The following is a 16,879-nucleotide window of genomic DNA, read 5'->3' on the forward strand; positions in this document are numbered from 1 at the left end:
AGAATTAAAAGATTTAATGGAGTCAAAATGCCCGGCCTGGCTGCTGCCACCTCCCCAGCCGCGCTCTGACCATTGCTTGGCCCACGCTTGATCCACCGTCACTGCAGGACGTGGCCTGTGCATTCAGCTCTGCCCACGTGGTTCCCGGTCACAGCCTTACGTAGGTTAGTTGAAAGGGAGTGGGGGAGTGTGGAAGCGATGGAATTACTGCAGAGAGGAGAGAAAAGAAGGACAAGGAACAGGAACTGGCGGGCAGAGTGGAGCTCCGAATGGAGTGACTTACCCTGACCGCCATCTTGGATTAAACAGGTCCTTGGCAGAAAAAGAGAGAGAGATTCCCTTTTTAAACACCATCCTCGACTGAGAGAGAGAGACTGCCTCTTTAAGGAAGGTACCTGACAGGAAGGAAGAGAGGGAGCCACTCCCTCTTTAAACACAGATAATGGGAACTGCAGATGCTGGAGAATCCAAGAAAACGAAGTGTGGGGCTGGATGAACACAGCAGGCCAAGCAGCATCTCAGGAGCACAAAAGCTGACGTTTCGGGCCTAGACCCTTCATCAAAAAAGGGGGATGGCGAGAGGGTTCTGGAAAAAATAGGGAGAGAGGGGGAGGCGGACCGAAGATGGAGAGAGGAGAAGATGGGTGGAGAGGAGAGTATAGGTGGGGAGGCAGGGAGGAGATAGGTCAGTCCAGGGAAGACAGACAGGTCAAGGAGGTGGGATGAGGTTAGTAGGTAGGAAATGGATGTGTGGCTTGAGGTGGGAGGAGGGCATAGGTGAGAGGAAGAACAGGTTAGGGAGGTGGGGACGAGCAGGGCTGGTTTTGGGATGCAGTAGGGGGAGGGGACAAGCTGGGCTGGTTCTGGATGCAGTGGGGGAAGGGGAGATTTTGAAGCTGGTGAAATCCACATTGATACCATTGGGCTGCAGGGTTCCCAAGCGGAATATGAGTTGCTGTTCCTGCAACCTTCGGGTGGCATCATTGTGGCACTGCAGGAGGCCCATGATGGACATGTCATCTAAAGAATGGGAGGGGGAGTTAAAATGGTTTGCGACTGGAGGTGCAGTTGTTTATTGCGAACCGAGCGGAAGTGTTCTGAAAAGCGTTATTAACTTCATCCGCCTCCTTGACCTGTCTGTCCTCCCAGTACTGACCTATCCCCTCCCTACCTCTCCACCTATACTCTCCTCTATCCATCTTCGGTCCACCTCCCCCTCTCTCTCCCATCCCCTTTTCTGATGAAGGGTCTCGGCCCGAAATGTCAGCTTTTGTGCTCCTAAGATGCTGCTTAGCCTGCTGTGTTCATCCAGCTTCACACTTTGTTACCCTCTTTAAACAGGATCCCTGACAGAGCAAGAAAGAGAAGGAATGAGATCCCTTGTTTGAAAGGGACCCTGACAGGGGGAAGAGTGGAGGGGGAGATTCCCCTGTTGTTCTGCGTTACCGTGCTGGGTAACATCCTCAGTGCAGCCTCTGATGAAGCGTCGGTGTGTTTTCCTGCCTGGTTGTTAAACTCTGGCGACCGTTGCGATGGATTGCCTCACCTCCGGGTTTCCTCTGTAGTAGACTGTTTATTAATAAACTCCACCCCCACTTACATTCCACTATGGAGGAAACCCGGAAGTGAGGCAACCCATTGCAACAGACCCCAGAGTTTAAAAGCCAGGTGGGAAAACACACCAACGCTTCATCAGAGGCTGCACTGAGGATGTTACCGAGGGCTGTAACGAAACGTCTGCGGAACAACTAACCAGTTTGGCGAGCCAACCAGCCTCAACACCCACATCCCGAGCTACAGATCTACTCCGAAACCTTGTAGGGAAACTTTGTCCTTAAACAGGTCTCCTGACTGTGGGATGGAGAGAGACCCCCCTGCAAAACAGGGTCCCTGACACATGGAGAAGAAGAGAGTGAAGCACCCCCTTTAACCACGGTTTCCTGAGAGAGGGAGAGAGATTCCCTCTTTAAACAGGGCCCCTGACAGAAAGAGAGGGAGCGTCTGTTTAAAACAGCATCCCTGACACAGAAAGGGGGTGTCTCCGTTTAAAACAGGATCCCTGACAGAGAGTGTGACTCTGTCTTTAAATACTGTCCCTCACAGAGACCGAGACTTCTCCTTAAACAGGGTCACTGAGAGAGAGATACAGATACACTCCCTCTTTAAGCAAGGACCCTGACAGTCAGAGTCTGTCTGTTGCTCTCTCTGTCAGGAATCCTTTTTAAAGAGGCAGTTTATCTTGTGAATACTCCCTCTCTAGCTGTCTCTGGGGCCTTGTTCAAAGAGGGAGTCTCTCTCTCTCTCTCTCTGTCTCTGTCTGTCTGTCGCTCTGTATCATGAATGGAGAGTCTGTCTGTCTCTCTCTCTATCTCTCCGACTCTCCATCAGGTATCCTGTCTTAAGGAGTCCCTGTCAGTGACTGTGGTTTGCTGGGTTCGGTTAGGTGGGTGCGGGGGTGTTGGGGGAGGGAAGAGAGAGAGAGAGAGACTGATTCCATCCTTAAAAGGGACTGCGACAGAGAGAAAGAGGGGGATTCCCTCTTAAACAGGGTTCTTGACTGAGTGAGATGCAGACTCCTTAACAGTGTCCGTGATGAAGAGAGAGAGACATTTATTTTATTGTCATATGCACAAAATACAGTGAAAAGTGTACAAAGTAAACATTCATTGGCGCCCATTTGTTACAAGATCTAGAATTAAAAGATTGACCAGAACCACAAGTGAGAGAAAATAAAGTCTGGATCTCGGAGTCCCAAATCCCATCTCCAGAACGGTCGCCATTCCATCACTAGGACACCCAGGAGGCCGCTGCTGCTCGTGCGTCAGGTCCGCCCTCGCATCACCAGCCCCACACTCGCCTCCGGCTGCCGCTGCCTCACCAGCCGGCTCTTGCCATCGCTCCGGCCCACGCTCAATCCACCATCACTGCAGGACATGGCCTATGTGTTCAGCTTCCTCCCACATGGTTCCCAGGTGCGACCCGACTCCTTAGGTAGGTAGCTCATAGGGCTCGGCTGTGGGGGGTGTAGAATTACTGCAGAGAGGATAGAGAAGAGGAGATAAGAAAGGAAAAGGAACTGGCAAGCAGAGTGGAGCTCTGAAAGGGGTGACTTACCCTGCCACAAACTTGAATTAGACAGGGTTCCTGACAGAGAGACTCCCTCTTTAAAACAGGGTCTTTGACTGAGAGAGAGACAGTCACTCCCTCTTTAAACAGGGACTCCAACACACACACACACACACACACACACACACGCGTGCGCACACAGACCAGAGAGGGTCCCTGACACAGTAGGACTCCTTCCTTTAACAGGGACCCCAACAAGGACAGGGAGAGAGAGAGAGAATCCCTCTTTTAAAACTGGGTTCTTGACAGAGAGAGAGAGATAAAGACACACCTTCATTAAACTGGACTCTTGACAGAGCAAGAGTGAGAGACTGCCTCATAAAACAGGGTCCCGGGCAGTGAGAAGGAGAGACTCCACCTTTAAATGGGGTCCTTGAGAGAGGAAGACTCTGTGGTTAAACAGGGACCTCTGTCAGCCAGTGCTCTCCATCCATTCAGTAAGTGAATGAGGAACACACTGTTGATGATTCCCAAATTGTCTCACGGTGTAACCTTGTGTTCCAGGGCCAGGAAGATCTTGCGAACCTACCGGTCCCATCCCCTTTTCCAAGTGGAGCCTTATCGCTATTGGTCCCACTCAGGGACTGTGACCAGCACTTTCAGGCAGGTATTGGGAGTGGGCGTGTTGGGTTCCGGCTTGCCCTGAGATGCTGGTAGGTGGCAAAGCCTCATCTTTGTCCTGATTAACTGGGGAAGGAGGAGGAGGTTGGGCCTTGGTGAGTTGCGTTGTGGTAACGGCAATGGCCACCATCCTCCCAATGGCACTGCCGAGCGACACAGTTGCTGCCTTCTGATTGGCCAGCAGTTCAAGGAGAGTCCATTTCCCCCACTCCCATCAGAGTGCTGACCCTCCGACAGCGCGGCGCTCCCCTGGCACAGTCCCTACGTTAAATATCTGTCTATTTAATATCTTCTCCCCCGACAGGCTGTGTTGTTCTCTGGCTCTTGCCACACTGCTGGTGTTCTTCCTGGGCAGACGTGCTTAAGATTGGATTTCTGTTTTTTGGATTCTCTTGAGAAAGACAGGAATACGCTGGAAATGTATAGTGCCCCCACTCCAATAAAAATTATCCTTCCCTCTTTCTGTTGAGTCTCTGTCTCATTCTGTTCATCTGCAGTGTCTTCCAAAGTTATCATCTCTAATCTAGTGTGTCAGGGACTTGAAAAAGAGCGAGTACAGGCTCAGTGGGCTGAACGAGCTCAGTCTCTGCATTCCTGACTTTTCTGTGCAAAGCAGCTCAAAGAGAATGTTTGTGTTGACACTCTGTCTCTGGGTGTGAGTTGAGAGGGTTTGCACAGGTTTTTGTAACACCCGATCTGGGAAGAACACTCCTGAGAGGGCCAGTGCAGTAACAATGGGCCAAATGATCTGCTTCCGCATGTTAGGGTTTCTATCATTCTACTCTATGCTTCAATCATGCGTAAAAAGAGAAGCCAGTCAGGACACAAATATCTCACTGAGAAAGAGAGAGGGAAAGAAACACACCACACAGTGTACAGATATCTCGCTGAGAGAGAGAGACAGAGGGAAAGCGACACACCAGTCAGTGTACAGATATCTCCCTGAGAGAGAGAGAGAGCGAGGGAGGGAAAAAGACACACACCAGTCAGTGTCCACATATCTCCCTGGGATAGAGAGAGAGGGAAAGAGACACACCAGTCAGTGTACAGACGCCTCCCTGAGAGACAGAGGTCGAGAGAGAGAGAATTGGGGCGGGGGGGGAAGAGACACACCAGTCAGTGAACAGATAACAGTGTGGAGCTGGATGAACACAGCAGGCCAACGCCCTTGACCGCGTCTCCCGCATTCCCCGCAACACATCCCTCGCACGCCGCCCCCGCCACAACTGCCCAAAGAGGATCCACCTCGTTCTCACACACCACCCCACCAACCTCCGGATACAACGTATCATCCTCCGACACGTCCGCCATCTACAATCTGACCCCACCATCCAAGCTAGTTTTCCATCCCCAGCCTTGTCTGCTTTCCGGAGAGACCACTCTCTCCGCGACTCCCTTGTCCGCTCCACACTCCCCTCCAACCCCACACCCGGCACCTTCCCCTGCAACCGCAGGAAGTGCTACACTTGCCCCCACACCTCCTCCCTCACCCTCATCCCATGCCCCAAGACGACCTTCCATATCAAGCAGATGTTCACCTGCACATCTGCCAATGTGGTATACTGTACCCTCTACATTGGTGAAACCAAGCGGAGGCTTGGGGACCGCTTTGCAGAACACCTCCACTCGGTTTGCAACAAACAACTGCACCTCCCAGTCACGAACCATTTCAACTCCCCCTCCCATTCTTTAGATGACATGTCCATCATGGGCCTCCTGCAGTGCCACAATGATGCCACTTGAAGGTTGCAAGAACAGCAACTCATATTCCGCTTGGGAACCCTGCAGCCCAATGGTATCAATGTGGACTTCACAAGCTTCTAAAATCTCCCCTTCCCCCAGTACATCCCAAAACCAGCCCAGCTCATCCCCTCCCCCATTGCATCCCAAAACCAGCCCAGCCTGTCGCTGCTTCCCTAACCTGTTCTACCTCCCACCCGTCCCTTCCTCCCACCTCAAGCCGCACGTCCATTTCCAACCTACCACCTCATTCCGCCTCCTTTACCTGTCCGTCTTCCCTGGACTGAGCTATCCCCTCCTTCCCTCAACACCTCTACTCTCCTCTTTACCTATCTTGTTTTCTCTCCATCTTCGGTCCGCCTCCCCCTCTCTCCCTATTTATTCCAGTTCTCTCTCCCCATCCGCCTCTCTGATGAAGGGTCTAGGCACGAAATGTCAGATTTGTGCTCCTGAGATGCTGCTCGGCCTGCTGTGTTCATCCAGCTCCACACTTTGTTATCTTGGATTCTCCAGCATCTGCAGTTCCCATTATCAGTGTACAGATAACTCCCTGAGAGAGAGAGTGAGGGAAAGAGACAGAGCAGTCAGTGTACAGATATCTCCCTGAGAGAGACAGAGGGAATGAGTCACACTAGACAGTGGACAGATATCTGCCAGAGAGAGAGAGAGGGGGGGAATGAGACACACCAGTCAGTGGACAGATATCTCTGTGAGAGAGGAAGAAAGAGAGAGGGAAAGAGACACACCAGTCAGTGGACAGATATCTCTGTGAGAGAGGAAGAAAGAGAGAGGGAGGAAGAGACACACCAGTCAGTGTACAGATATCTGTGAGAGAGGAAGAAAGAGAGAGGGAAAGAGACACACCAGTCAGTGGACAGATATTTCCATGAGAGTGAGAGAGGGAAAGAGACGGACCATCAGTGTACAGATAGCTCCTTGAGAAAGGGAGTTTGAAAGAGACACAACAGTCAGTAGACAGACATCTCCTTGAGAGAGTGAGAGAGAGGGGGAATGAGACACACCAGTCTGTGTACTGATATCTCCCTGAGAGAGAGAGAGAGGGAGGGAAAGAGACAGAGCAGTCAGTGAACAGATATCTCCCTGAGAGAGAGAGAGGGGGAATGAGACACACCAGTCTGTGTACTGATATCTCCCTGAGAGAGAGAGAGAGGGAGGGAAAGAGACAGAGCAGTCAGTGAACAGATATCTCCCTGAGAGAGGGAAGGAGACACACCAGTCAGTGGACAGATACCTCCCTGAGAGAGAGAGGGGGAAAGAAACACACCAGTCAGTGTACAGATATCTCCCTGAAAGAGAGAGCGAGGGAGGGAAAGAGACAGAGCAGTCAGTGTACAGATATCCCCCAAAGAGCGAGGGAAAGAGAGGCACCAGTCAGTGTACGGATATCTCCCTGAGAGAGAGAGTGAGGGGAAAAAGACACATCAGTCAGAGTACGGATACCTCTCTGAGAGGGTGAGGGGGGAAAGAGGCACACCAGTCAATGGACAGATATCTCCCTGAGAGAGAGAGAGAGAGGGAAAGAGGCACACCAGTCAATGGACAGATATCTCCCTGAGAGAGAGAGGGGGCGAATGAGACACACCAGTCAGGGTACAGATAACAAAGTGTGGAACTGAATGAACACAGCCGGCCAACGCCTTTGACCGCGTCTCCCGCATTCCACGCAACACATCCCTCATACCCCGACCCCACAACTGCCCCCAGAGGATCTCCCTTGTTCTCACACACCACCCCACCAACCTCCGGATGCAACGTATCATCCTCCGACACTTCTGCCATCTACAATCTGACCCCACCACCCAAGCTAGTTTTCCATCCCCAGCCTTGTCTGCCTTCCGGAGAGACCACTCTCTCCACGACTCCCTTGTCCGCTCCACACTCCCCTCCAACCCCACCACACCCGGCACCATCCCCTGCAAACGCAGGAAGTGCTACACTTGCCCCCACACCTCCTCCCTCACCCTCATCCCAGGCCCCAAGATGACATTCCATATCAAGCAGATGTTCACCCTCACATCTGCCAATGTGGTATACTGCATCCATTGTACCCGGTGTGGCTTCCTCTACATTGGTGAAACCAAGTGGAGGCTTGGGGACTGCTATGCAGAACACCTCTGCTCGGTTCGCAACAAACAACTGCACCTCCCAGTCGCAAGCCATTTTAACTCCCCCTCCCATTCTTTAGATGACATGTCCATCATGGGCCTCCTCCAGTGCCACAATGATGCCACCCGAAGGTTGCAAGAACAGCAACTCATATTCCACTAGGGAACCCTGCAGCCCAATGGTATCAATGTGGACTTCACCAGCTTCAAAATCTCCCCTTCCCCCACTGCATCACAAAACCAGCCCAGCTCATCCCCTCCCCCTATTGCATCCCAAAACCAGCCCAGCCTGTCTCTGCTTCCCTAACCTGTTCTTCCTCCCACCTCAAGCCGCACGTCCATTTCCAACCTACCACCTCATCCTGCCTCCTTGACCTGTCCATCTTCCCTGAACTGAGCTATCCACTCCCTACCTCCCCACCTCTACTCTCCTCTCTACCTATCTTGTTTTCTCTCCATCTTCGGTCCGCCACCCCCTCTCTCCCTATTTATTCCAGTTCCTTCTCCCCTTCCGCCTCTCTGATGAAGGGTCGAGGCCCGGAACGTCAGCTTTTGTGCTCCTGAGATGCAGCTTGGCTTGCTGTGTTCATCCAGCTCCACACTTTGTTACCTTGGATTCTCCAGCATCTGCAGTTCCCATTATCAGTGTACAGATATCTCTCTGAGAGAGAGTGAGGGACAAAGACACACAGAGAGAGAGAGTGAGAGAGAGAGAGAGAGAGAGAGAGAAAGAGACACACCAGTCAGTGTATAGATATGTCCCTGAGAGAGAGAGAGGAACAGAGACACACAAGTCAGTGTACAGATATCTCCCTGAGAGAGACAGAGCGAGAGGGAAAGAAACACACCAGTCAGTGTACAGATATGTCCCTGAGAGAGAGAGAGAGAGGGAAAGAGACACACCAGTCAGTGTACAGATATCTCCCTGAGAGAGAGAGCGAGGGAGGGAAAGAGACAGAGCAGTCAGTGTACAGATATGTCCCTGAGAGAAAGAGAGGGGGAAAGCGACACGCCAGTCAGTGTACAGATACCTCCCTGATCGAGCATGAGAGAGGGAGAGGGAAAGAGACGCACCATTCAGTAGATATATGTCTCCCTGAGAGAAAGAGAAAGAGACACACCAGTCAGTGTACAGATACCTCCCTGAAAGAGAGAGCGAGGGAGGGAAAGAGACAGAGCAGTCAGTGTACAGATATCTCCCTGAGAGAAAGAGACAAAGAAAGAGATACACCAGTCAGTGTACGGATATCTCCCTGAGAGAGAGAGATCGAGAGAGAGAGAGAGAGAGAGTGAGAAAGAGACACACCAGTTAGAGTACAGATATCTCCCTGAGAGAGTGAGAGAGAGGGAAAGAGGCACACCAGTCAATGGACAGATATCTCCCTGAGAGAGAGAGAGGGGGAATGAGACACACCAGTCAGGGTACAGATAACAAAGTGTGGAGCTGGATGAACACAGCAGGCCAACGCCCTTGACCGTGTCTCCCGCATTCCCCGCAACACATCCCTCACACCCCGCCCCCACCACAACTGCCCCCAGAGGATCTCCCTTGTACTCACACACCACCCCACCAACCTCCGGATGCAACGTATCATCCTCCAACACTTCCGCCATCTACATTCCGACCCCACCACCCAAGCTAGTTTTCCATCCCCAGCCTTGTCTGCCTTCCGGAGAGACCACCTTCTCCTTGACTCCCTTGTTCGCTCCACACTCCCCTCAAACCCCACCACAGCCGGCACCTTCCCCTGCAACCACAGGAAGTGCTACACTTGCCCCCACACCTCGTCCCTCACCCTCATCCCAGGTCTCAAGTTGACTTTCCATATTAAGCAGATGTTCACCTGCACATCTGCCAATGTGGTATATTGTATCCATTGTACCCGGTGTGGCTTCCTCTACATTGGGGAAACCAAGCGGAGGCTTGGGGACCGCTTTGCAGAACACCTCTGCTCGGTTCACAATAAACAACTGCACCTCACAGTCGCAAACCATTTTAACTCCCCCTCCCATTCTTTAGACGACATGTCCATCATGGGCCTCCTGCAGTGCCACAATGATGCCACCCGAAGGTTGCAAGAACAGCAAATCATATTCCGCTAGGGAATCCTGCAGCCCAATGGTATCAATGTGGACTTCACAAGCTTCTAAAATCTCCCCTTCCCGCACTGCATCACAAAACCAGCCCAGCTCATCCCCTTCCCCTATTGCATCCCAAAACCAGCCCAGCCTGTCTCTGCTTCCCTAACCTGTTCTTCCTCCCACCCATCCCTTCCTCCGACCTCAAGCCGCACGTCCATTTCCAACCTACCTCCTCATCCTGCCTCCTTGACCTGTCCATCTTCCCTGGACTGAGCTATCCACTCCCTACCTCCCCACCTCTACTCTCCTCTCTACCTATCTTGTCTTCTCTCCATCTTCGGTCCGCCTCCCTCTCTGTCCCTATTTAGTCCAGTTTCCTCTCCCCATCCCCCTCTCTGATGAAGGGTCGAGGCCCGAAACGTCAGCTTTTGTGCTCCTGAGATGCTGCTTGGCCTGCTGTGTTCATCCAGCTCCACACTTTGTTATCTTGGATTCTCCAGCATCTGCAGTTCCCATTATCAGTGGACAGATATCTCCCTGAGAGAGAGAGAGAGTGAGGGAAAGAGACACACCAGTCAGTGTGCGGATACCTCCCTGAGAGAGAGAGAGAGGGAAGGAGACACACAAGTCAGTGGACAGATATCTCTGTGAGAGAGGAAGAAAGAGAGAGGGAATGAGACACACCAGTCAGTGGACAGATATCTCTGTGAGAGAGGAAGAAAGAGAGAGGGAATGAGACACACCAGTCAGTGTACAGATATCTCCCTGAGAGAGAGAGAGAGAGAGAGAGGGAAAGTGACACACCAGTCAGTGGACAGATATCTCCCTGAGAGAGAGAGGGGGAAAGAGACTCTCCAGTCAGTATACAGACATCTCTGTTCAGTCAGGATCTTACCCACATCAATGTAATTGCCGTCCTGTTCTCTGAACTGTAACGATCCTTGTCCAATATCATGGACTAGCGATCTACCCAGCGTTCCCCAACCACCTCCATTTATGTTCTGAGGAAGAATCATTTGACCTGAATCATTAACTCTGTTTTCTCTCCACAGCCACTGTCAGACCTGCTGAGCGTTTCCACCGTTTGATTTTGCTTCCATTTACATCCTTCCCTGTGTTCTGGGATGGGAGGTTTGACCTGCAAAGAGATTCTGGGTGGGTTTGGACTACATTCCCTGCGGTTTAGAACAATGAGAGTTGCCGATCTCAGAGAAACCTCTTAAACGCTAACGGGATAAGACATGGTCAATGCAGTAATGGGATTCCCAATGAGCAGGGACTCCAGACCAGGGGTCACCATCTCATGATATGGGGAATGTCATTGAGGAGAAATGCCTTCACCTAATGGCCTACCCCTATTTTCTGTTTGTATGTAAATAACAAGACTGAAATAGCACACTCCCTTCCCCCTGTCCTTTTCCTTTGCACAGCCACCTCCCACCCAGACCTCCTCTTACACTCCCTTTCCCTCTTTTTCACCTCTCCCTGCCCCAACCCTCCCTCCTCTCCTGCTGTCCTTTCACCCCTCAATCATCCTTTTTCTCTTATACGTTGTTCTCTTTCATGTTCCACTCCTGCTTCCTGTCCTCCTCAACCCCTCTCTAATCCAGAACACCCTCTCCTCTCTGCCGAGACCCTCCAGTTACACGGTGAGCTGATTTCTGTGATGTAAGGGAAAGGTTAAAGTAAGAACTCAGAGCAGGAACTACAGTGTCAGCTGTGTATTTATCCCAGGGTCACTAATAAACAAAAGGGGGCTGATGGAATTCTGTCATCAGCGACGCTGGACTATGGCCCTGGACCTTGGAGCAATCAATAAATTGTGCAATTAGTCATGAAATTTCTGTCCACCTCAGACCAGCCTGAGTCTTCAAATAAACAACAATTTACCTGCAACCTTCCAGCCTGTACCTTCACCCAGTAAAATATCCAGCAACCAGCCCCCACTGTTAGTTGAAGTTCCCCACTCCTCCTTGGTCGACACCACTATTTTAAACTAGTCAGCTTCTTCTTAAATCCCTCATTTGCTCACTTCCATTTCTCTGTGACTTCCTTTCCAGACCCTACACCCTCCCTATCTCTGTGGCCTCCTCTTCAGCCCCTATACCCTCCCTATCTCTGTAATCCCCTGTACCCCTCCCTGTCTGTGTAACCCTCTACAGCCCCACACAGACAGACAGGCAGACATACATATACACACTCTTTAGAACTTTCTTTAGCCCCTGCACCACTCTCTGTGTCTGTAATCCCCTCCAGCCCCCACACCTTCACTAACCGTGTAATCCCCTGCAGCCCCTGCACTCCACCCTGTCTCTGTAACCCTCTACAGCACCATACACAATCACCTTCTTTGGAACTTCCTCTGAACTCTGCACCTCTCCCTATCTCTGTAACTTCCTCCAGTCACTACATCCCATCCCTACCTCTTACTTTCTCCAATTCTCGCTGTTTCTGTAATTTCTTCCAATTCTTCCCATTTCTAAACTGGGGGAAGGCCAACTATACCAAGATTAGAGTTCTAAACTGGGGGAAGGCCAACTATACCAAGATTCGGCAGGATCTGAGGAATGTAGATTGGGAGAAACTGTTTGAAGGTAAATCCACATTTGATATGTGGGAGGCTTTTAAGGAGAGGTTGATTAGAGTGCAGGAGAGACCTGTTCCTGTGAAAATGAAGAATGGAAAAGGCAAGATTAAGGAACCATGGATGACAGGTGAAATTGTGAGACTAGCCAAGAGGAAAAAGGAAGCATACATGAGGTCTAGGCGACTGAAGACAGATGAAGCTTTGCAAGAATATCGGGAATATAGAGCGAATCTGAAACAAGGCATCAAGAGGGCTAAGAGAGGACATGAGATATTGCTGGCAAACATGGTTAAGGAAACTCCCTAAGCCATATATAAAGAGCAAGAGGGTAACTAGAGAAAAGATTGGCCCACTTAAGGACAAAGAAGGAAAGTTATGTGCTGAGTCAGAGAAAATGGGTGACATTCTTAACGAGTACTTTACATCGGTATTCACCAAGGAGAGGGACATGACGGATGTTGAGGTTAGGGATAGATGTTTGCTTACTCTAGGCCAAGTTGACATAAGGAAGGAGGAAGTATTGGGTATCCTAAAAGACAAGTCCCCAGGTCCGGATGGGATCTATCCCAGGTTACTGAGGGAAGTGAGAGAGGAAATAGCCGGGGCCTTAACAGATATCTTTGCAGCATCCTTAGACACGGGCGGGGTCCCGGAGGACTGGAGACTTGCTAATGTTGTCTCCTTGTTTAAAAAGGGCAGCAAGGATAATCCAGGTAATTATCGACCGGTGAGCCTGACATCCATGGTAGGGAAGCTACTGGAGAAGATACTGAGGGATAGGATCTATTCCCATTTGGAAGAAAATGGGCTTATCAGTGATAGGCAACATGGTTTTGTGCAGGGAAGGTCATGTCTTACCAACTTAATAGAATTCTTTGAGGGCATGACAAAGTTGATTGATGGGGAAAAGGCTGTCGATGTCATATACATGGACTTCAGTAAGGCATTTGATAAGGTTCCCCATGGCAGGCTGATGGAGAAAGTGAAGTCACATGGGGTCCAGGGTGTGCTAGCTAGATGGATAAAAAGCTGGCTAGGCAACAGGAGACAGAGGGTAGTAGTAGAAGGGAGTTTCTCAAATTAGAGACCAGTGACCAGTGGTGTTCCACAGGGATCTGTGCTGGGACCACTGTTGCTTGTGATATATGTAAATGATTTGGAGGAAGGTGTAGGTGATCTGATCAGCAAGTTTGCAGATGACACTAAGATTGGTGGAGTAGCAGATAGTGAAGGGGACTGTCTGAAATTACAGCAGAATATAAATAGACTGGAGAGTTTGGCAGATAAATGGCAAATGGAGTTCAATCCGGGCAAATGTGAGGTGATGCATTTTGGAAGATCAAATTCAAGGGCGAACTATACAGTAAATGGAAAAGTCCTTTGGAAAATTGATGAACAGAGAGATCTGGGTGTTCAGGTCCATTGTTCCTTGAAGGTGACAATGCAGGTCAATAGGGTGGTCAAGAAGGCATACGGCATGCTTTCCTTCATTGGACGGGGTATTGAGTGCAAGACTTGGCAGGTCATGTTGCAGTTGTATAGGACTTTGATTCGGCCACATTTGGAGTACTGTGTACATTTCTGGTCGCCACATTACCAAAAGGATGTGGATGCTTTGGAGAGGGTGCAGAGAGGTTCACCAGGATGTTGCCTGGTATGGAGGGTGCTAACTATGAAGAGAGGTTGAGTAGATTAGGATTATTTTCATTAGAAAGACGGAGATTGAGGGGGGACCTGATTGAGGTCTACAAAATCATGAGGGGTATAGACAGGGTGGATAGCAAGAAGCTTTGTCCCAGAGAAGGGGACTCAATTACGTGGGGTCATGAGTTCAAAGTGAGAGGCGGAAAGTTTAAAGGAGATATGCGTGGAAAGTTCTTTGCAGAGGGTGGTGGGTGCCTGGAACGTGTTGCCAGCAGAGGTGGTAGACGCAGACACGTTAGCATCTTTTAAGATATATTTGGACAGGTACATGGATGGGCAGGGAGCAAATGGACACAGACCCTTAGAAAATAGATGACAGGTTAAACAGAGGATCTCGATTGGCGCAGGCTTGGGGGGCCGAAGGGCCTGTTCCTGTGCTGTAATTTTCTTTGTTCTTTGTTTGTTCTGTAAGGTCCTACAACCCTCCCTAATTCTGTACCCCTCCAGCCTCTAAACCCCTCCATATCTCTGTAAACTATTCCAGCCCCTACAACCTTTTGGAACCTCTGCACTCCTCTATTTTCACCAGCAACCCCTGAAACCCATTGCTATTTGCAGTCCTGCCTTCAGCTGCATTGACTTGGACTTAAGAATTTCCCTCCTTAAGCCATTCTGCACATGCCTCTCACTTCTGTTTCTGTCTTCCCTTCAGTTGCCTCCTAAAACATTCTTCTTCAACTGAACTTCTGGTCACCCATCCCAAGAATTTTCATTTGCCTTGGGATTGATTTCAGTCTGGTTTAAATTCCTGTGAGCAAATTAAGCCAGAACAGAGGGCCTTTCAGTGATTCAAACCAATGTCCGCTCACCCTAAACTGTGCACACTTGCTCTCTGTCCATAATACCTTGATTTTTTTTTAGTTCTATTTGAGTATCCAGTGCTGCTTTGCATAATAATACACAGTTTCACATCTTTATATCTTGGTGCTAATGCAGATTACTGTCTCTGGCTCAGTGATGGTGCTCCTTGGAAGCAGTGTGGAATTCAGCCCATCAAGTCTACACTGACCCTCCAAAGGACATCCCACCCATACCAACACCATCCCTGAAACCCTACATTTACCATGGTTAATCTGCTCAGCCAGCACATCTTTGAACTGTGGGAGGAAACCCACACAGAGGGAGAATGTGCAATTTTCAAGCAGACATTCGTCCAAGGGTAGAGTTGAGCCCGGGTCCTTGGTGCTGTTAGGCAGCAGTGCAAGCCACTGTGCTGCCCCTATTTCAGATACCCTTTATTCTTTCCTGTCATTTGGGTATTGCTGGTTGGTCAGCCTTTATTCTCCATCCCTCATTGCACAGAAATAGATGGTGATGAGCTTCCTTCTTGAAATGTGGTGGTCCTTGGAATATAGGAATGCACCCCAGTACGGTGAGGAAGGGTGCGCCAGGATTTTGACCCAGTGACACTGAAGGTACGCCAATGAATTTCCAAGTCAGGATGGTGTGTGGCTTGGAGAGTGGGGGAGGATTTCAGGGGGGTGCCCTTGTCCTTCTAGATGGAAGTTATTGAGAGTTAGGAATATGCTGTCACAGGATCTTGACTGCATTCTGCATCTTGTAGATGGTACACACTGCTGATGAGTGTCGGTGGTGGTGGGAGTGAATTGAGTGGGAACAGACACTCCTGCCCAACAAGGTTTTCCTGAAGTGAACTAGACCCATTTGCCCGCATTTGGCCCAGATATCTCTAAACCTTCCCTTTTCTTGTACCTGCCCAAATTTCGTACAAATGTTGTAATTGCACCGGCCTCTATCACTTCCTCTGGCAGTTCATTTCATATATACACCACACTCTGTGTGAAAATAGTTGCTACTCACATCCCTTTTAAATCGTTCTGCCCTCCCCTTAAACCTATGCCCGTCTAGTTTTGGACTCCCCTCCACTGGAGAAAAGACCTTGACTATTCACCCTACCCATGCCCCTCATGATTTTATTAACCAGGGCCTTGTTTACAAGCTGTTTCTTCCTTCAAATGCCCAGCCCAAATAGTGTAAACCCAGTTGGACCTTTAAGTGCAGAATAATCGATTTTTCAAATACAGAAGTGGCCCTTTGACCCATCCATCGTGTACTACCTGCAACAATCTTATGACCTATACTGGACCCACTTAACCACACTTAGACCCATAGCCTTGAATTATTACACTTTAATTTCTCATCCAGGTACTTTTTAAAGGTTATGAGATAGAGTTGGATCATCTTTGATTTTATAAACCTTTTTAAGGTCACCCCTCAAAAACAGTCCCAGCATCTCCTTAAAACTCGAACTCCCCAGTGTCAGTTAACATTCTTGTAAATCTTTTTTTGCACCCATTCCAGTTTAATAACATCCTTCCTAGAGCAGGGTGACCAGAGAATGATGGATGCGATGCCAATCAAGCGGGAGCTTTTGCCCTGGATGGTGTCAATCTTCTTGAGTGTTGTTGGACCTGCATCCATCCAGGCAAGTGGGCAGTGTTCCATCACATTCCTGGTTTGTGCCTTGTTGAAGGTGGACAGGTTTTGGGGAGGCAAGGGGGGCTGTGGAATGAAACACTGCGACAGAAATCTAATCAGCACTTGTTTGACCACTGTACTTAACCCTATTTATGACTGGATGTGGAAACTCACTGAGCTTGGGGAGGAACATAAATATCTGGAGTGAAAAAAAGTCAAAGATGATGCAACTCTGCCTCACAACCTTTAAAAATACGTGGATTAGAAATTAAGGTGTAATAGCAAGGCTACGGGTCTGGTGTGGATGTGGGTCCAGTGTAGGCCATAAGAATATTTTAGGTAGTGCACGATAGATGGATCGAAGGGCCACTTTTGTATTTGAAAAAAAAATCGATTAGCCTGCACTAAAAGGCCCAACTGGATTTACACTATTTGGACTGGGCGATCAAAGGAA

The sequence above is a fragment of the Stegostoma tigrinum genome, chromosome 41 (assembly GCF_030684315.1).
Source record: "Stegostoma tigrinum isolate sSteTig4 chromosome 41, sSteTig4.hap1, whole genome shotgun sequence".
Lineage (NCBI taxonomy): Eukaryota > Metazoa > Chordata > Chondrichthyes > Orectolobiformes > Stegostomatidae > Stegostoma > Stegostoma tigrinum.